This window comes from Puma concolor, chromosome E1 (assembly GCF_028749965.1).
Source record: "Puma concolor isolate L17-30 chromosome E1, mPumCon1.1.hap2, whole genome shotgun sequence".
NCBI lineage: Eukaryota > Metazoa > Chordata > Mammalia > Carnivora > Felidae > Puma > Puma concolor.
Window position 1 is genome coordinate 59,694,424 of NC_141680.1, and position 20,426 is coordinate 59,714,849.

Sequence of the window (20,426 nt, forward strand, 5' to 3'; positions counted from 1 at the left end):
TATCAGAAAGCCATCTGGGAAGTGGCCGCTGATATTTTCAAGTTTAGTCCTTGAAATGCAGGCCACCTGCTGTTATTTTCAAGTTTAGTCCTACATTCGTCCTCAGAAGGATGGTTTTGTTTTGCCAGGTTTCTGTGGCAGTGGCCGCCACCCCTGGGATCAAGTGGGGAGGCGAGGCGTGGAAGGGTTTTGGGGGACAGTCTGCCTCTAGCCGATGATGACTCTTCTTGCAATGCTTATGCTCCGTGTTCTGGACAGAAGAAACCCAGGAGGCACGCCAGCCCCGTCAGACCCTCGGCCCCTCGCAGGGCTCAGGGCTGACAAGCCGCTGTTTAGGAACGTGCCAAAACGGATTTCAAAGGTTTCAAATCCGTACCTGCCGAAAGAGGAGATGGCGGCCGGCACCAGGGCCCTCCTCCCCCTCCTCCCTGCACGCAGGTGCAGTACGGGTCCCCAACTTCCCTCGTCTGCGCGGGTGTCCGGGGCTTGAATCTTACAGAGCCACGCCCCCGAGCGAGCCACGCCCCCGAGCGAGCCACGCCCCCGAGCGAGCCACGCCCCCGAGCGAGCCACGCCCCCGAGCGAGCCACGCCTTGAATCTCACAGAGCCACGCCCCCGGTCGAGCCGCGCCCCCTCCTCCCCACCACAGCCCCTCCTCCCCACCGTCTGCACGCACAGCCTCTGCCCTCCGCTCCCCCTCTCCAGGGCCCCACGTGGATCTTCATGTAATTAATTAATATTGCATTCATCAGAGCTTAATTCATGTTCTTGTAATATCCAGGATTAAAACAAAAATCCTACCAAGACAGCAGTGATAGGCTCTCAGCTTTCCGAGGAGACAGTATAATGAGCCCTCCTGCCGACTCCCCCCTCCGTCGCAGGGTGCGGGAATGCTCACCCCGGCGAGCCCCCCACCCCTGCCCGGGAGCACCGCGGCCTCCCTTCTGGGGCAGGGGCCAGGCAGGGAATGCATCCTGCGGTCAGAGCAAGCCGGGGTCCCGGGGACCGGGTGCCGGGGTGCAGGGGGGCGGGGCGGGGAGGCGGAGGCGGAGGCGCGGTGTTTCCGGGCAGGTCTGATCTGGGGGCTGGGCTTCCCTGCAGAAATGCCCAGAGCGGGGGCTCCGTGATGCTCCTTCCCTCCCCGCGCCCTGGGCTCCACAACCACACCTGCCCCGCCAATCGCCCCGCACGACAGCAGGGAAAGGAGAGGGGGTGCCTTTGGGGTGTTAGATTTTGCTCAGTGACCACAGGGAGGACCAGCGAGGCGGGGGTGGGGCTGTTGAGGGCCGTTTTGCAGGGCGAATCCCTTCTGGGTGCCCAGGGGGCAGCATCTGGGCACCGGGTGTCAGCGCTGTCTCCAGGCTTTGCTCAGAGCCCGCGCAGTGCGCGTGGGGCGTGTGTGTGTGTGTGTGTGTGTGTGTGTGGTCTTGGGGGGATCCCAAGGGGAGGGTCAGAGGCTCTGCTTCAACCAAGCCTCTCCTGTCATGTCCCTCCTGGTCTGGGCGTGGTCCCTGGGGACCTTACCTCCACTTTAGAACAAAGCAGGGTTATTTGGAGAAAGGAAGGAAAAAACCGGGCGCAGAGGCACCCGGAGTGGCAGTGCCGGGCAGCGTGCCCCACGGTCACCAGGGAGGCAGGTGGGTGATGGAAGGTGCGGGGAGAGGAGAGGGCTGTGAGTGGGGAGGCAAGCCAGGGCCCGGCCTTTGTACACTCCTGTGCTGTTCTCTGGGGCCCAATATGGCCGAGAGGACGCCTTCCTTCTCTCTCCTCCCAAAAGCCCTTCCTCCTCCTCCCCTGCTTTTTAACTGCTTCCTTCCTGCAAGGCTCTTGGTGTTAGCCTCCTCGCCTCCGTGCTGCCGGCCCGGGTAGGGGTTCAGTCCAGCCATCTCTCTGGATGCTTCCAGGCGGTCAGCAGGGTGGGAAGAATCTAAGAGCATTCTGGATGCTCCTGGCTGGCGCCCCCCCTTCCTCTGCCTGCGAGCGAGCAGCCACGCCGAATGACTGGGAGCCGTCACACCATGTAGGCTTCCCTTCTTCCGCCCCCTCCCCTCACCACCCGCTCCTTCCACAACCTCCCAGGGTGGGGTGGGGACATGGAGGGACGGAGGGGACAGGGGGCGGAGTGACCGTTGTCGAGAAGGAAGGCCCGCCTGCCTGCCCTTCTTGGCAGCTGTCAGGGGGCAGCGCAGGCAGGGCCCCCTGGGCCAGGGCCAGGGATGGTGCGTCGCTGTGCGTGGCCTGCTGAGGAAGCTTCCGGAACACCAGCTCGTACAATAGCAGAGAGCATTCCAGAATGGGTAGAGGGGCGTACGGGGGGCTAGGATGTGCATTTCCGTTCTCTGTCTTGGCGCAGAGCTTGAAATGCCGGAGTGGCTGTGGTGATGACGACATAGGACGCAGACATGGTCATAGCACACAAAATGGGGCTGCGTTGGAGACAGAGGCGAGCCCGTCCCCTGGGAAATGCGTTCTTCCTTTCCTCTCTGCTCCCTGGAAGCGACGGGCTAGTCAGGAAGGTGAGGGTCCTCACCCCTCCCAGCCGGGCCGGGCCATTGCCACTCTGGGGACCCTCACTCTTAGCCCCACTCTGTTCTCGGGTGTGTGGGGGTGAGGGCCCCAGGGGCCATGCCGCTGGTGGTGACTGTCCCGCCGGCCCTTGGAGAGGCGGGAGGGCCATGCTGTTGGGGGCTGCCTGCCTGGCATCATTAGGGGGCCTCCTGTCTCTCCGTCCACCGCTGGCACTGCATGGCCAGAGGCGAGGGTAACAGAGAGGAAGATGTTCTCGGGAGAGCTGGTGATTCGACCTGACACATGTCAGACAGACCCTGGCCTCCTGCCTGCGTCCCCCCAGGGGAAGAGCGGCCATGGCCGCTGCTCCCAGAGCCCCGAGAACAGCCCCTAAAAGCTGAGCATGGCTACTAATGAGCCCGCAGAAGGGTTGCCCAACGGGGGGGGGGGGAGCAGGCAGGGGCGGTGGGCACCCTCCACCTGCTGGCGGGGCCCCGCGGTGAGGCTGCCCTCATCCCCTATGCTCCCGGCCACCTCGTGGGGCGTCTAAGGTTGACCCTGGAAACCACCTGCTGCCCTCTCTTATCAGGACCGTCCTTTAAGTGTGGAACTTTCTGGAATGTTTTCTCTGCACTGAGGCATGTATTTATTATTATTTTAAGACCACCCTCTGATGTATTTATCTTTAAATAAAGCCGGCGGCCGGAACCTTGTGCTCTTACAAGAGAGTCCTCGGACAGGTGACCGACACAGGTCCTCAGGAAGCCCCTCGTCCCCGGGGAAGCATCAGCGTGCTCGGACGGAGTCTGGTGTGGACCACGTACCCCCCCCCCCATTCAGATAGCCGTGACCCCAGCACCTCAGGATGTGGAGAGAGGGTCTTTGAGGAGGTGATTAAGGTTACACGAGGTCACTAGGGTCGCCCTGATCCCGGACGACTTACAGTCCTTACAGAAAGCAGAGATGTGGACACACACACAGGGAGAAGACCCAGTGAGGACACGGGGAGAAGGTGGCCATCGGTGAGGCCGGGACAGAGGCCTCGAAGGAACCACCACTGCCCACGCCTGCAGCTCAGGTTCTAGCCTCCGGAACGGGGGGAAAAAGAACTCTCTGGCGGTAAAGCCGCCCAGCCCGCTTAAGCGGAACAGCACCGGGTCTTTGGAAAATGCGAATGCAAGACGGACCTCTGCAAGATACCTCCCAGGTCCCTAAAAACACCTGCTCTGATAGGAGGAGAAAGTTCCGGAATGTGTGTGCTACCACCCGCGCCGAGATGTTTTCATGCTCCAAGCCCCCTGCCCACCGCACTCCCCCTCAAAGAGGTGCTCTTTTAAAAATGTATTTACACAACAGATCGACACTTAAATACGTGTTTAAAGAGCAATTATGACTATGTTCACCTGTCAGAACGGCATGGTTTCGCTCATGTGTTTTCCAGTTGGTTGGATAAATAATCAGCTTGGGTGTTGTGTTTTTTTTTTTAAGCCTACCATCTATGTAATTATGTATTTACCTCTATGATAATATCACATTGCTTTCAGATCTAGCTACGAATGGGGGTGAAGTATTCTGGTAAAAGAGAGGGGAACGAGCCTGGTGCCTGCCCACCCCTCCCCCATTGTAAATCTGCCCCGCCCCTTCCCGGGGGGCGTGGCCATTGACGCCCCGCCTCCTGCAGCTTTTCCTATCGGCGACCCACCTGCTGAGAGGGCCTCCCAGTGTGGGGACCAGCCCGTGTGGCCCTGCCACCCATGTGGTCACCCATGCGCGGGAGGTGCTAGCTCCCGGGGACCTGGGTGGCAGAGGGCGCGGAGTCCTGCACAATCACGCGGCCTCTGTCGGTCTCACAGCCCCCCCTCCTTTGCTCCCAGAACCTTCGGTGATGATGCCCGGGACCCGGGGTGCCTTTGCCCTCTCTTAAATTTGGAAAGAATCTGGGTCCTATGTCCTTACTGCTAGTGACAGAGCCCTTACCTCATACCTTAGACGCCAGAGTAAATGAAGAGGCCCCTCATGCCCATTTTACAGACGGGGAGAGAGAGGCAGGGAAGCTCCGTTACGTGGCCCAGTTCAGGGACGTGCGGTATTTAGGCCTCTCGTAACTGGCTCTCTTCCCCAAAATTCCACGGTGGAAATTTGGGGACACGAAGCCATTTAGCAATGGGGTCACGCATCTAGGGGGGCCACGCCGCTATCGGTGTCAGGAAATTCTGCTTTGAGAACACGATCGGTCCAAATCCTTCCCGCGTAGGTCAGGGATGGCGGCTTTCACCCGGAAAGCCTATCTACAGGGCACGTTGGAACAGCGAATCCCTTAAAGTGTGCTCTGGGCGGCTGAGTTGTAGTCCGCGCCGTGGAGACCCCGGGGGACAGGAGGAGGCCCTCCGGCCGGGGGTGGGTCCAGAGCCGTCAGTCCAGGGTGTTCGGAGGTGCGGGGGGTACACCCCTGCCCACGCAGTGGCGGGAGAATCCAGAGTCGGCGCGCAGACACGCGCAGGATTCCGCAGAGGCAGAGGAGGGTTTCAGCGGCCGGCTCTGCGGCGCCACGGACGGCGTGTCGGCCCTCTAGCCGATCCGGTGTGGCGCTTCAAAGGTTGTGGGTTCTGGTCTCCCCAGCGTCGCCGCGCCCCGCGGCACGTGAGCGCGTGCGTGCAGAGGGGGGCGCGGGTGACGCGCCCATAGCTCTCGGTACCTCGGCTTTCTCGGGAACCAGAGAAGCTGAACTCAAAGAAAATGGGGAAAAAATATTTTTTTCCCTATTAGCAAAATCAGGTAGGGAAAAAAAAAAACAACTCCACAAAGTTTCACTTCGTTACTAGGACCTTTTCAGGCGCAGGAGAAAAGCACTCAAGTTGGAGACTAAATCCAGGGGGGGTGGGGGACTGGGGGAATCTACCCGAAGGTTTCCAGACACAGTTTGGAAGATATACTTACACAAGCACATGGAAGGGTCTGCCCAAGACAGGGTGAGAGGCCGGCCAGGCAGCGGGATGTGCCAGGAGTGGCCTGCCCAGCGTCCCCAGCTGAAATCAAGAGGCCTCCCTGGCCACGCCTACCCCCCCCCCCCCACCATCTGCAGGCCCCGCCTTGTTTCCACAGTTTTTATCCCACCTGCCTGAACAATGTATAATTATTTCATTTATTGGTTTACTGTCTCTCCTCCCCACTCCGTGAGGGCCAGTGTTTTGGGTCTTGTGTCCCCAGGGCCTGGCCCATAGTATTAGGTCCTAAAACATGGGGGTTGGAGGCAAGAGAGTGGCCCAGAGACACCGAGCCAGCACTGTCTGTCTATCTATCTATCTATCCATTTATTTTTAGTAAGCTCTGCCTCGAGGTGGGGCTTGAACTCATGACCCTGAGATCAAGAGTTGTGTGCTCTACTGACTGAGGCAGCCAGGAGCCCCTGGCCTCTCTTGAGACGTTATGGGACATAAGGGGGGCCCAGAGGGTGAGAGTCCAGATCCCAGGGGTGAGTCGGCCAGAACTTGACTTTCCCCCCATGTCTCTACCTCCTGGATTCTGGGTGCTTCTTCTGTTCATGTTCTCCTTTGAAGACAAGAGGCCAGGACAACAGGCCCAAGATGCCGGGAGGTGATCTGAGGCCCGTGGAGGGCGTCAAGGACAATGCTACATGCCCAGAATCCGAGGTGTGGACCAAATCTGCAAGTACTCCGCCTGCCGTCTTTAAGGGGATTTGATTCCCGCCTGAATGCCCCTGGTCTCCTCTCTGGCCGCAGCTTCTGGGCCACCTGCACGTGGGCACCCCTCACTGCATCCTGTGGGAGTGTGGACGAGAGCCAGCCGCCCCTACGGGAGAAGTCCGGCCACGCTGTCCCTAAGAACGTGCGCTTTCGGAAAGAGGCCACCTGGAGGTTTCGGAAGCACAGGTGTCCTGGCCACCCCGCTACGCCTCTCGGCACCCCCCTACCCGGGCCCAGTGTCGCTCAGGCTGCAAGCTGCTTTACTTCGGGGAGGAAGTGGACCATTAAAGTTGCCCTGGGGTGTGCGTGGTACAAATGGCTGCCCTGGGATCTTTTCAGAGAGAAGGGTTTCTTACAGAGCAGACCATCGGGACCAGCAGAGACGCTTTGACGTACAGATTCCCAGGCCCCACACCAGCACGCCGAGCAGGAGCGCCACCGTGGGGCCCTGGACGCTGCTTCTCAACGCTGCTCTGGCCACCGATGTGCCGCTGAGGTTGACAGGGAGGAGGTGCGGGGAGAGCGAGTCGGGGCTGGGGGGCACCAATACCATGCCTGCCTGGGCCCCAGCCAAGGAACACCTTTCCGGCCCGGCTGTCTCGGAGGGGGAGAAGGGAGATCTGGCCGGAGAACCCCACAGTTTCCGTACCTGCCTCATCTGGCAAAGGCTAGTCTGAAAAGGCAGGGAGTCTTGTCAGTACAGAGTAAACCAGAGTTTATTCCTTGAATGCAAATGTCCTGGGGCCGACATCACAAGGCCGAAAGTCAGAGCCTGGGGAACTACGGGCTCCGGCATGCCCCCCCCCCCCCCAGTCCGCCCTTCTGCCGCCTCTCCTGGGATCTGCACTGGGCGGCCAGGGAAAGGGGCACCTAAGGGCTGAGGCCTGCAGGTGCCCTTGGTCCCATCCGTGGGAAGCAAGGAGATGTCCTTGCTTGGGGGTGCCACTCACCGTCCCCCCCCACACCAAACAGGAAGCAATGGACTTGGTGGGAGCTGTGTGTCATCTGGGGAACGGTGGTCTGTGGATGGGGCTGACGTCAAGCCCCTGCCCTTGGTCTCCAGCAGAGTCGGGAGGAGGAAGTGAGTCTGGTCAGGGAGTCCTTTCTGCTACGTCCAGTGTCTTTCCATTAACCACTTGAGGAGAGAATTTAATTTGTAATAAATCTGCATTACAGTAGAAGTTCAGTGCCCCCAATGGCTATAAAAATTAATTCCTTATCCTAAACATTATTATATAGCTTTTGCAATGAATTGGCTTGTGGTTGGGTTCCTGGTTTGGGCCATTATGAGTAATTAGCGTGATCAAACAGCATCACATAATATTTCCCCTCTCCCTTCAGCCCTCCACGGGCCTCACCCGCCCCCCCCCCCCCCCCCCCCCCGTCTCATCGGCAACTGGGTTCCATTAAGTAATCAGTCCCACGAATGGGATACGCTGGGTCACAACTGCCTGCTGACTTTGATGGCCAAAAAAGATGTTTTCTTTCTATTCCTGAGCGGTCGCTTCTCCCCTCTGTTTTTTCTTTTTCTTTCAAAGTACTGTGTGTTCTTGGGAGAGATCATGGTAATTTCCTCCTGAAGGAGGCTGGTGAACAGACAAGGACTCTGACATCTGCTTAGGAAGGAGGGTTCCTTAATCCGGGATCCAAGGGAAGGCTTCTGAAGGTCTTGGAACTTCTTACGATTGTCTGGAAAGCGTGTCCACATGCATGGATAAGGCATTTAGTTTCTCCCTAAGGAAGTGAATCGGGAGGTTTCTGCAGATGTACGAAGCGGATCCATGTCCCAAAGGATAGTAGCTAATGTTGGTTGAAAAGCGATACAGACCAGACGGCCTGAGTTCCCCAATCTGGCGTTCACAAACCGGTTGGGGTCCAGGAGTTTGGGCGAAGCAAATTTACACGTTCAGTTTCAGCAAGGTTCTACTGAAATGTAGCATTTCCTTCCATTATAAATGCACTCAACAGACTACCGCGATTTTCCCAGCTATTTCTTCACTACATTAAAGTTGTTGCAGACAGCTCAAAATATTCTCTGTGCTCATCATCACTTAGAAATCACGTTGGTTATTCAATCAGCAACTGTGCCTTATTTGTTGCATTGATAAAGAGGCACATATATTTGAGTATCTCTAGCGTTGAAACGTATTTTAAGAATTGGTACCCAGAGGCGCCTGGGTGGCCCAGTTGGTCAAGCCTCTGACTTTGGCTCAGGTCGTGATCTTATGGTTCACGAGTTTGAGCCCCGCGTGGGGGCTCTGTGCTGACAGCTCAGAGCCTGCAGCCCGGCTTTGGATTCTGTGTCTCCCCTTCTCTCTGTCCCACCCCCGCGATGTCATTGGTTACCATTGTAATTCTATGTATATTATTTTATGCCTTTATAAACATTATTCTGAGAAGGGTTCCATGGCGGAGCCATGATTAGATACCACTGGTGTGCATTAGAGCGAGTGTGTGTGTGTGTGTGTGTGTGTGTGCGTGTGCGTGTCTGAGGTTATGTTGTGTCTGAGTTTGGACACCCTCTCGCATCCTAGTCCCATAGAGTAGCTTCCTGGTCTGTGCCCTGATGGCTCCTTTTAAAATGGGAATAACAGCCTACCAAACAAGGATGCTCAATGGTTAAGAAAGCACTTATATACACGAAGCCTTTAAGGCAGCACCAGACATGACACCACACTCCTTACGTGGGCTTTCTGACTTAATCCCTCTCCAACGCTACAAGGTTAGTCCTAGAATTATTCCCATTTTACAGATGGGGGCACTGAGGTTTATTTTAAGGAAGTGGCAAAACTAAAACAGACACAAGCCCAGGCCATTGGACACCTGAGCCCTTGTGCAACACGTTCTGTTATATTTACCCGTAGTATTTACCGTTGCTGGTGCTTTTTATTTCTTCTTGTAGGTCTGAATTCTGTACGGCACTATCTCCTGTCCTCCTGAGGAACAGCTTTAGGCATTTCTTGTCACGTGGGTCTACTGGAGAAGAATTCTCTCAGAGTTCATTATCTGCAAATGTGTGTAACTCATTCTCATTTTCGGAAGAAGTATTCTCTTGATCTAGACTCATGAGCCAGCATTCCCCCTCCCGCCATGCCTCACCCCCCCCCCCCACCCCTGGTACTTTAAAATATTTTCTCCCGGGGCGCCTGGGTGGCTCAGTCGGTTAAGCATCTGATTGCGGCTCAGGTCATGATCTTGCTTTTTTCTTTTTTCAGAAGTTTGACTATAGTGTAACTAGGTATGGGTCGCTTTGCATTTATACTGCTTGAGGTTTTCTAAGATTCTTGGATCTGTAAGTGAACGTTTTTCATCACATTTGGGAAATTTTAGCTATTATCTCTTCAAATAGTTCTTCTACCCCATTCTCTTTATCCTGTCTATTAAAAACTCTACTTACGTATATGTTACACCACGTAATTTTGTCCTATAGCTCGCCAAGTCTCTCTTGGTTGTTATGAAATCTTTTCCTCTCTATTCTTCATATGGAAGAATTTCTGTCGACCTGATTTCAAGCTTACTAATCTTTGCTTCCATAACATCCAATCTCCTACTCAGTGAATTTTAGATTATTTACTTTTAAGTTCTGGAGTCAATTTGGTTATGTTTTAATAGTCTCTATTTCTTTGCTGAGATTCCCCCCTATTTTGTTCATGACCAACCTTCATTTACATTTGTGAGCACATTCTAAATAGTTACTTTAAAAAGGTCTTTTCTGCTCATTCAAACAAATGGATCACCTCAGATCTTTTTCTATTTCTTTTCTTTTTTCTTAATATGGGTCCATAGCTTTCTATTCCTTCACATGTCTGATAATTTTTGATTGTATGCTGGACATTTCAGAAGATGTGTTGTATGGAGTCTGGACGGTCTTACCCTCCTTTAAAAAATGTTGAGTTTTGTTTGGCATGTAGCTAGATTGTTGGTGAATGCTTTTCATCCTGCAAAGTTTGTTTTTATTCTTTGGGCAGACCTATTTTGGTTTTCAACTTGGATCTAGGATGTGGCCCTTACTCTAAGACATGGTCTTTACTCCTAAGGCCTGGGCTTTCTGGGATCTCCATATAATGGTGATTTCAGTTAAAATATAGGCTGTAGGTTGATGTAAACTTCTCTTTGGGCCTTTGAAGGTACATCCCAAAGAGAAAGTCAGTTATTCTACATAAGAGGGTGAAGAGAAAAGTACAATAAGAAGGAGGTTTGCCTGACTGTTGGTAGAGATCTGCTGAGTATATTAAGATGTTGGGGGCAGAGAAAATGTACACCAGTTACAGGTTACAGATATAAATCCCAAAATGGAAAGTCATAGGACAATATTCATGAATTGCAGGAATGGATCTGTGACAGGGCTGCTTCTCATTAGGGCACCCTATAGAGAAAGTTCAAGGGTTTACTTACGATTTGGTTCAGGGTCCTTGGAGTAATGCTGGGGAGGTGAGCTGGTTATTGAATGCTTTTTTTTTTTTTTTAATTTTTTAATGTTTATTTATTTTTGAGAGAGAGAGAAAGAGAAAGACAGAGAGCAAACAGGGGAGGGGCAGAGATTGAAGGAGACACAGAATCCAAAGCAGGCCCCAGGCTCTGAGCTGTCAGCACAGAGCCTGACGAGGGGCTCGAACTCACGAACCGCAGGATCGTGACCTGAGCCAAAATCGGATGCCCAACCGACTGAGCCACCCAGGTGCCCCTAGTTACTGAATGTTTTTAAAGAAACACTGCTGGATTATTTTCAAGCACCTGTAGTGACTACTTAATGTACTCAAGTGTCTCAAAGTTACTTGGTAAGGATGAGAGCAAACAGGTAAGTTTACTTCGTGATATTGGAAAGTTACCTCTTTGTGTGCAAATAGATGTTGTAATAGATGTACTTGAAGACAGTTTCAGTTAAAAGTAGACTTTCCCCTGTCATCTTGGGTACATTATTTTTTTTTTTTCAACGTTTATTTATTTTTTTGGGACAGAGAGAGACAGAGCATGAACGGGGGAGGGGCAGAGAGAGAGGGAGACACAGAATCGGAAACAGGCTCCAGGCTCCGAGCCATCAGCCCAGAGCCCGACGCGGGGCTCGAACTCACGGACCGCGAGATAGATCGTGACCTGGCTGAAGTCGGACGCTTAACCAACTGTGCCACCCAGGCGCCCCTTGGGTACATTATTAAGTTGCTCAGGTAATTCCTTGATTCAGGCACAGAAAAAATACACTTCACCTTAGCCCATATGGGAATTTGGAATGAGAAGTATCTGAATTAATACATTTTGAAGGTAAAAGGGGTAATATCCTTTGCCATCAGAGCGGCAAGGGTATTTGTGCTGGTTCCCTAGTATTATGTGATAACCCCAAACTTAGTGGCTTTAAACAATAATAGCATTAATTTTGCTCATGGGTGCAGTGGGGGGACAGCTTTTCTCCGCTCTACTCAGCATCAGATGGGATGGCTCAAAGGCTGGGGTCGGAATCATCTAAAGGGATGTTCACTTACAAGTCTGGCGGCTGGGGCACGTGGGTCGCTCAGTTGGTTAAGCATCTGAGTTAGGCTTGGGTCATGGTCTCACGGTTCTGGAGATCGAGCCCGGTATCGGGCTCTGCACTGACAGCGGGGAGCCTGCTTGGGATTCTCGCTCTCTCTCTCTCTCGCCCCTCCCCCACCGTATTTGTGCTCCCTTTCTCTCTCAAAATAAATAAACTTAAAAAAGTGAAATCGGCTGTTTTTAAGAAAACAAGTCTGGTGGTTGATGCTGGCTGTCATCTGGGTCCTCGACTGTTGTTTCTCCGTGTGGCTCGGTTCCGAGGGTGTGTGTCTTGGGAGAGGGAGCCAGGCAGAAGCTGTATCACTGACTGATTTTTCCCTCTGACCCACTGCTGTCCCCCTTTTTTTTTTTTTTTAATTTTTTTTTCAATGTTTATTTATTTTTGGGACAGAGAGAGACAGAGCATGAACGGGGGAGGGGCAGAGAGAGAGGGAGACACAGAATCGGAAACAGGCTCCAGGCTCCGAGCCATCAGCCCAGAGCCCGACGCGGGGCTCGAACTCACGGACCGCGAGATCGATCGTGACCTGGCTGAAGTCGGACGCTTAACCGACTGCGCCACCCAGGCGCCCCTGCTGTCCCTTTTTTATGTCCTAAATGTCCTACACGTCCTCCTACGTTCTATGCAGCCACTCCCGCTCCTCCAGACGGGCTCAGGTGGGGACAGCCAGAGTCTTTGGTCCCTCATCCTGTCTGTGTGACAACCTGTAATGCTTGGGGGCAGCTGAGTCCTCCACGATCCCTGTTCTGATGGGCTCTGATAAGGATAAACTGAATGGCTTCGGTTCTGTAGAGGTGCTTTTGTCTTTCAGAGAGACCGTCAGAGCTGGACCCCCATGTCAGCAGGGCCCCCAAGGTTCCTAACGTCCAGACCCTTCCCTGATGCCTTGTCTCGGTCCACTGCTCTGTATTCTCTGCTGCCTCGGTGTCTCGGTAGTCCCTGACCAAGCCAAGGGGTCTGAAGCTTTGTTGCTTCCTCTAAGGGCTGGACTGTCAAGGGGAATTAGCTTGAGAGGAAATGGGGATAGAGACTTGATGTGAATTTAAGGTAAAAATCTCCAGGATCTGAAGAGAGTGGGTGTGACAGCCAGTGCAGGCCTCAGGGACCCTGATGGAGATGTTCACACAGGTGCTGAACTGTGTGCTGACCCCTGACCAGGGAAGCACCTGCTGGGACCAATTAAAACCTCTCTTTCTGGGCTGGGTTCATTTGCATCAACTCTGGGCCCCCAGGACAAATTTTCCAGAAGGCCTCCTATTCTTTGCCCAATGAAAAAGGCTCGTCTCTTGTCAGATGTCTGTGCTCACACTGGCTTCCTGGGCAAGCTTGGGCTGGTGTCTCAGACCGGGTTCCCTGATCTGTCCACACCCCTGTGTTCTCTGCCTTCTCCGCCACACACCTCTGCTGGTAATTGTTTGTGTTTCCTCCCAGACTCCAGCACCAAGGACAGGGCTTTTTGCATTGTTTGATCATCCTGGAGAGCCCAGGCTTAGCCCACAGTAGGTGTCACCTGCTCAGTGAAAGAATGCATTTCCTTCCACGACACCCGTCTGCCCCCTTGGGAGACAGACGCTGCACAAGGCCATTCATGGGCCATTTCGCAGAAGGCTAGCCAGTTGGCATTTTCTTTACCATGGTTAAGTCTCTCTGCTAGTTTCTGGGCCCGCCCCTTAAGGAGCTTACAGCTGAGCTGGGAAGATAAGCTGTAAGTACATGAAAAGATTATTTTTATTTTTGGAAAGTTGAACATTTTAAACCAACATCCCATGAGGCTGTGGGGTTAGGCTGGAGGTAGAACTGGCTTATCCAATTTGGAATCGCTGAGAGAGTTCCAGGAAGGGCTTAATTCTTCATCCTCCCCCCGCCCCCCCACCATTTTTTTTTTTTTTTTGGAAATTCTGCAGAGATTGAGATACTGAGGTTAGGGCAGGGAGAAAAAGCAAACGTCGAAATGTCAGGCGATGTGTTGGAGCAAAGGGGGAGCTTTCAAGATAACGCCAGAGGGACTGGCTCTGGGGGGCCCCCGCGGGCCATCTTGGGTGGGGTCTGGCCAATGCAGTCAATCAGAACACCATGCACGACAAGCTGTGTGCATATTCTGGCTGCTGAATCTGTGACATGAGTAGCACACAGTAAACACGTTCCCAGGTGCTGCCTTTGTCCCAGGGAGGTTGGCAGAAGGTGCCAGAACTTCTCACAAGGAGCCGACGGCCCCCAAAGCTGGCGGAGCATGAAGACAGCACCTGCATGGCGAGGGGAAAGCCAAGACAAACTGCCAGAGTTCTCATCTCCTTCCAGGGAATCCTGAGCCTCTAGAGCAACTGGGGGTAATTGCGCCCAGAGGCCATGGGGTGGCAGTGTGGAATTAAACCCCTGAGCGTGTTCCCCTAACAGCTCTTGCGCCTGGAGCCAGACGCTGCTGGAAGCTGGGCGTGCAGCCCCACGCAGGCTGGGAGTTGGGGCAGGAGCCGCGACGGTTCTCCCTTGATTTCATCGCCCCGTGAGCCGAGCTGAGACCGCGTCCGCCTGCCGTCTCTCAGGTTGGGCGGTTCCCCTCGTCCCGAGGCTTTGGGGGGCCCTTCCTCACGGGGCTGGGAACACGCTGATAAAAAGTTAATTTCTATTTGCTGTCGCTCAGTAATTGGATGAACACGAAAGCAATTAAATATTAAAACATACAAACAAATAACTAAGTCACCGTAATTAGCCAAAGTTTGATCACTGTCATATTTATTTAAGAAGAGGTGATATGTCTCAGCAGGTGACATTTTAAATACCCCGGGCCTCTCTGGCGTTGTCTTCGGAGAATGCTGAATAATGTACGGAGAATTTAATTAAACCCTGTTGTAAATCAGCTATGATGACAGGGAACTGACAACCACATGTTGAAATGAGAATTAGTCCACAGCGAGGGATATTAATTAACTCCTTTTCTGAAGGCCTTTGGCACCGAGTGGCATTTTAAAAAACATAAGAGGAGGAAGCAAGCAGTGCTTTGGCATGGGGAGGGGACTGTGCCTGTAATTATTATTTATAATCATTATTATTTATGGCTGGAATTTCTGCAGTTGCCTAATGCAGCTAATGATCAGGACAGCGAACAACGAGATTAAACAATTCTTCCCCTGGGAGCCAGGTAGAAATCAGCGGCACCATAGGACGCCAGGGGATGAGGGGGTCCCTTTGGAAAACAGGAGCATTGTTTCAAGCTGCGTCCAACTCTCCTCCAGATCTGGACTCAGGAAGAAGATACAGACGTGCGGGAATTGGAAACGCACAGACCTCGCAGATGAGAGCGGCCTTGGAAATCGCGAGGCCTAACCCCACTCACCTCCCGGAGGAGGAGACGGAGGCCCAGGGAGATTGGAGATCCTGCCCAAGGTCGTGGGCTAATCCGGGCAGAGCGAGGGTGCAGCGTGACCCTGTGCCTGGGTCAACAGAGCAGAGTCCCCCAGAGTCTGGAAATGCTGAGGACGTGGATGGGCCGAGGATGGAAAGGGGCTGCTGTGGGCCTCGGGGTGATGGCAAGGCTGCGTTTGTCTGACGACGCTAAAGCTGTAGGTGAAAGACCGAGCAGACCGGGGTGGCGTGGGGACCCTCGCTGGGACTCCCCGCTCGGCCCTCCACTCGGCCTTCCCCGGGCCCAGAAACAAGGCTGCGTGTGAAGACGAACACGTGGCCAACAGGTGTCCCTCCGCGGGGAGGGGACATCATCGCTCTGGGAAGAACCTGGCCTTCCTGTGAGGACGGACCACTTGGTGCATCCCGCCGCCTGGAACCTGTCACTGGGTTACAGGAGCCGCGCGACGCGCACCACTGGCGATCCGGAACCGGGCCGGGAACGCGCACCGCCTTCCGCCTGGAGGAACAGTCAGGTGACTGCAGCGAGAGGCGCTAGCGCGCTCGCGCGGGTGCCCAGGTTGTGCACTGTGCCGGCACCCTATTGGTTTCCTGGGTTGGTGATGGACAACTGTAGCAGCCAATCGAGAGCTTGAAAGGGCGGGACGTGAGTTGTATTAGAGAAGGTCCCAGGTGGTCCTGACCCTCCCCCTCCCCACGTGGGCGGACGGTGGGCCTCCTGTCCCACGGGGATGAGACTCCGAAGAGGTCATCAGGACACAGTCGTTACAACCCTCCTCAAGGTCGGAGGTGGCTGATTCAGATGCAAGCCTCAGCTTCAGGGTCTCAGGTGTGCGTGTGCGTGTGTCCCCGATGCTGGGGACCCCCAGGGGTCCCCAAGGAAGAGGGGCTGGCGGCAGGCGTGGAAGTTAGGCCAACAGCTCTCTTGGCCGAGTCGAAGATGCATCCACAGCCAGAGCGTCCCGTGGGTTTGGTTTGGATGATGTTATCTGCAAGGTCAGGGACTTAACAGAAGCTTAGCTTAATCCCCGGGGCCCTGCAGTTCCTGTGTCAAAGTCATTGACCCAGAGGTACAGGGCCTTGGCTCGCGGGGAGCCCATCTGATCTGGGTCAGCCAGAGCCGTACGACACAGGCATTTTTGCGCCTCCTGACAAGGTCTGGCTGGCAGTTAGAAGGAAACGTTCTTGTTACTACGTCCCCGCTGAGCGGCAGTCCCTGGCCTCTCCGGAAGCCGTGCTGCACAGCTCACCTGTCTGTGGCCTTGGGTGAGGTCTCACGGGACCCGGCAAGGCTGGGAGGAGAGCAGCCTCGTGTTTCCGCTGGAGAACGAACTGGCGGCATCGCAACCGCCAGGCCCAGCCCCAAAAGGCTGAAGGCCACGGCCAGGTACGGGGTGGGGGCAGCGAGTTCAGGTGGGAGCCCAATCCGGATCTTTCTGGCCCTGCCTGACCTTGGGGGATTCACCCGCAGCTTTGACACCTCCCTCCTGCCTGCCGGCCACCTGGAAGCTGGTCCCCAGGCCCCACCCCTTCCCCAGGCGGGCCGGCTCAAGCAGGCCCCGCCCACCGGCTCTGGCCCCGGAGGAGGTCCCCTCCAAACAGGTCACAGCCCCTCTGCGTTCCCTGGTCGCTCTGTGGGCACCCTCCTTCCCGAGCTGCCTGCCACCTTGAGTGTACCCTTGCTTTCCCAGCTCCCCCTCCTCTGCCGTCCTGCCCCCTCCCTGCCCTTTCCTCGGCATGGCCTGGGGTTCTGGAGTCCCTAAAGAAATGGAGACAGCTGACCGTGCTGAGGCTGGATCCAGTGACTGCGTCCAGTGGCTCCCAGGACTGATCTGTGCTCTCCTCTGGGAGAGGACTAGGTGTGTGGGTGGTTCTGTAGGGATCAGGTCCCTTTGCAAGGCTCCATAGTGGATTCTGACAGGCAGCCAGGGCTGAGAACCCCAGGGAAGGTTCTGGAAAGGGTTCAGAAATGAGATTTCGCCGGAAGCTGCCCTGCCGGGAGCACTGTTTTGGGAACACAGATTTCAGACTCAAACCCATCGGGGCTTGGCTGTCCCCTAACTGATCGTGTCCCTTTGGACTAGTGACTCCACTGGCCAGTGTCTCAGAGCTTACCAGCAAAAAGGAAATAGCTCCTTAAGGAACAGAGACTGCCCGAACCAGCTCAAAAAACCCAAGAAGGGCTTTGATTGTAAGAAGGGGAGGTGTCCCTGGAGTCACGAGTGCCCCCCTAGTTCAGCAGGCCCCTGACCAATCCTGTGGTCTCTCTGTAGGTAGGCGCGTGGCCAGCCATTCGGAGCAAGACTCGATCTCTGTGCGTGTCAGTTGCAGATTCCCGGGGTAGTGCCCCCATCTGTCCATTTGGCATTCTGTCTGCTTGCTCCCAGAGCGTCGCCTCTGTCCCCAACACTGCTGTGGGCTAGGATATTGGAAACATCCTCGGAGCCGGAATAACCCATCCTCCCCAGGTGACACTGCATTAAAGGCAAGATGCTTGTGTTTGGAGAATAGAGACCACGTCATGTCCCCAAGCACGGACAGGAGAGATCTGGGCCTCCCCTCTGCCCACTCTCCCAGCACCTGCCCCTGGGGTCGGACACCAGGGACGTGCGGGGAGTCTATTAATCTAAGTGGAAGGCAAAAGGTCTCTTTCCAGGGCTCTGGGCTTTGCAGACCTTTCCTTAAACAAACAGGACGATTTATTTGTCTTCGGTCAAACTACGCAGAGGTCAAGGGGCTGGTGACCCCTTTTAGTTTGCAGTGATGGGGTCACTAGGTTATTTGCTCATGGGCCAGGATGATCCCCAGTCGGGGGAGAAGTGGCTCATGGTAGTTAGACCTCAGCCCCTTGCCTGCCTTGCGTCTGTCATCCTGACCGCATAGACAGCCCGTGATGGGCTCACACCGTTCCTCAACACGCCTCTCAGCGCACGGTCTTTCTTTTCCAAATCCTCACCTCGCCTCTGTTTGGTGCCTTCCCCCCACCCCCCACCTTCTCTCCTAAGCTGTTACCCCTCTGGGCCCCCAGGGAGTATTCTCAGCATGCTGGACGACCCACAAGGACGTCGGCGCACGTCCTACCCAGCGACCCTCTCTCTGGAAGGCACAAACCTCCAGGGAAGAGAGGCCAAGGAGGCGCCGCTCCAGTCCGTCAGGCCCCTGGTTTGCAAATGAAGAGCTGCCCTCAACATGTGTGTAAGTTAGAACGAGGAAAAGGCTCGTCCTGAGGGCCCGAAACGGCACAGCTGTGGAATAAATTGTTTTGAAAGTAACTTGAGCATCACTAACATTAATTATTTGGCTTGGCGTTTGCACCTTGACTTGAATACATTCCACATTTGTTGATAATAAATGTTGCCTTCCTGTTACAAATTTATATATATATATATGTATATATATATATATGTATATATATACATACACGTATGTGTATATATATACATAATATGTATGTGCATATATACGCACACATGTATGTATATGTACATATATGTGTATATATGTACATATATATATGTTTATTTTTGAGAGAGAGAGAGACTGAGTGCAAATGGGGGAGGGGGGAGGGACAGAGAGAGAGGGAGACACAGAATCGGAAGCAGGCTCCCGGCTCTGAGCTGTCAGCACAGCACCCGACGCGGGGCTCGAACCCACGAACTGTGAGATCATGGTCTGAGCTGAAGTCAGACGCTTCACCGACTGAGCCCCCCCACACCCCCTCCTCCACAAACTTATATTTTAATGAGGTCAATCGGATCGTATTCTTTTTTCTTTCAGTGAGGTTTCTGGGGTGTAATTTGCGCATAGTAAAATGTACCCTTGGTAGGAACCAGCCCTGTGAGTTTTGATGATTGCATTCAGTCGTGTACACAACACCATAGTCAAGCTGTGTAACACTTAGTTCCCTTAGCCCAGTCCACAGCTCCCCTCCCGTTGGTCTCTGGAGACTAATAATTTGTCATCTTTCCCTAACGTTTTACCTTTTCCAGAATGCCCTAGAAATAGAAACATACAGTATGCAGCCTTTTGAGTCTGGCTTCCTTCACATAACATCATGCATTTGCCAGCTGGCCATGTTGTGTGCGAGGTGGCTTGCTCCTTTTTATTGTGGACCGGTATCCCATTGTACGGGTTTTCTGCTGCTTTGCTTAATGTTTATTTTTGAGAGAGAGACAGTGTGAGCTAGGGAGGGGCATAGAGAGAGAGAGAGAGAGAGAGAGAGAGAGAGAATCTGAAACAGGCTCCAGGCTCTGAGCTGTCAGCCCAGAGCCCGATGCGAGGCTCGAACCCACAAACTGTGAGATCATGACCTGAGCTGAAGCCGGACGCTCAATTGACTGAGCCATCCAGGCTCCCCCTTACTGCTGGTTCTTTCATCCGTCACCAAGTTGAAGGTCATTTGGGGTGTTTCCGGTTTTTGAGGATGATTAATAAAGCTGCTGTAAACACACACATACAAGTTCCTGTGGGGACGCACATTTCCGGGACGGATTGCCGGGTCATAAAATAGCGTATGCCTCCACATTGTCATCCAGCACCGCCGAACCAGAGTATTGCTTGTGAGTCTGTTTTTATTATTGGTGAAAGATACAGGTTGAAATTCATCTTTTTTGCCGAAGGGCGTCCACCATTTCTTTAAAAGACGGTCCCTTCCCCACCGAAATGCCTTCATACCTTTATAGAAAATAAATCAACCATGCTTCGCTACTTTTGAAACATTTGGCTTAATGCTTTTTTTTTTTTTTCCTGAGTTCATTTATTTTGAGAGAGAGAGTATAGGGGAGGGGCAGAGAGAGAATGAGGAGAGAAAGAATCCCAAGCAGGTTCTTAACTATCAGTGCAGAGCCTGATACAGGGTTTGAACTCAACAGACTGTGAGATCATGACCTGAGCTGAAATCAAGAGTCGGACACTTAATTGGCTGAGCCACCCAGGCACCCCTGTGAAGTCTCCCTTCTGGATCGTTCACGTCAGTGTTTGTTTGTGTTGGTCCTATGTGGAAAGGAGGCGTCACAAAGGTTTGTTGATCCAACCAGAGGAAGCGAGCTGGGGGCTGCAGCTACCAAACCAAGAGACTTGTTTTCCAATCCCATCCGACCCTTGTGTGATTTTTTTTTTTAACTGAAGTTTGTAGGTTTCATTTCCTTATGTTGGTTTCATTTCCTTATGCCAACTGGTTGTTCTCCCCATCTTGGAGAGTGTGCTAACATGTCATATCTTTAACAAATGAGTTCAGAACCCACAACACTCTCCCTGTGAAACATTTTTTTAAAACTTCTTAGGAGATTGCTTCTGGGGCGCACGCACACGTAGGAGATATTTTCCA

The 20,426-nt window shown here is 53.6% G+C and overlaps 2 long non-coding RNA genes across 2 annotated transcripts; both read left to right on the forward strand.

The window, feature by feature from the left end:
• The first annotated feature begins 1,118 nt into the window (after window positions 1-1,118).
• LOC147574554 (uncharacterized) lies at window positions 1,119-3,976 on the forward strand. Its single transcript, XR_015244321.1, has 3 exons — window positions 1,119-2,021; window positions 2,355-2,517; window positions 3,099-3,976. It is a non-coding gene; the product is annotated as an uncharacterized LOC147574554 (long non-coding RNA).
• A 10,196-nt stretch (window positions 3,977-14,172) lies between these two features.
• Window positions 14,173-18,372, forward strand: LOC147574555 (uncharacterized). Its single transcript, XR_015244322.1, has 2 exons — window positions 14,173-17,568; window positions 18,129-18,372. It is a non-coding gene; the product is annotated as an uncharacterized LOC147574555 (long non-coding RNA).
• Window positions 18,373-20,426: the final 2,054 nt, after the last annotated feature.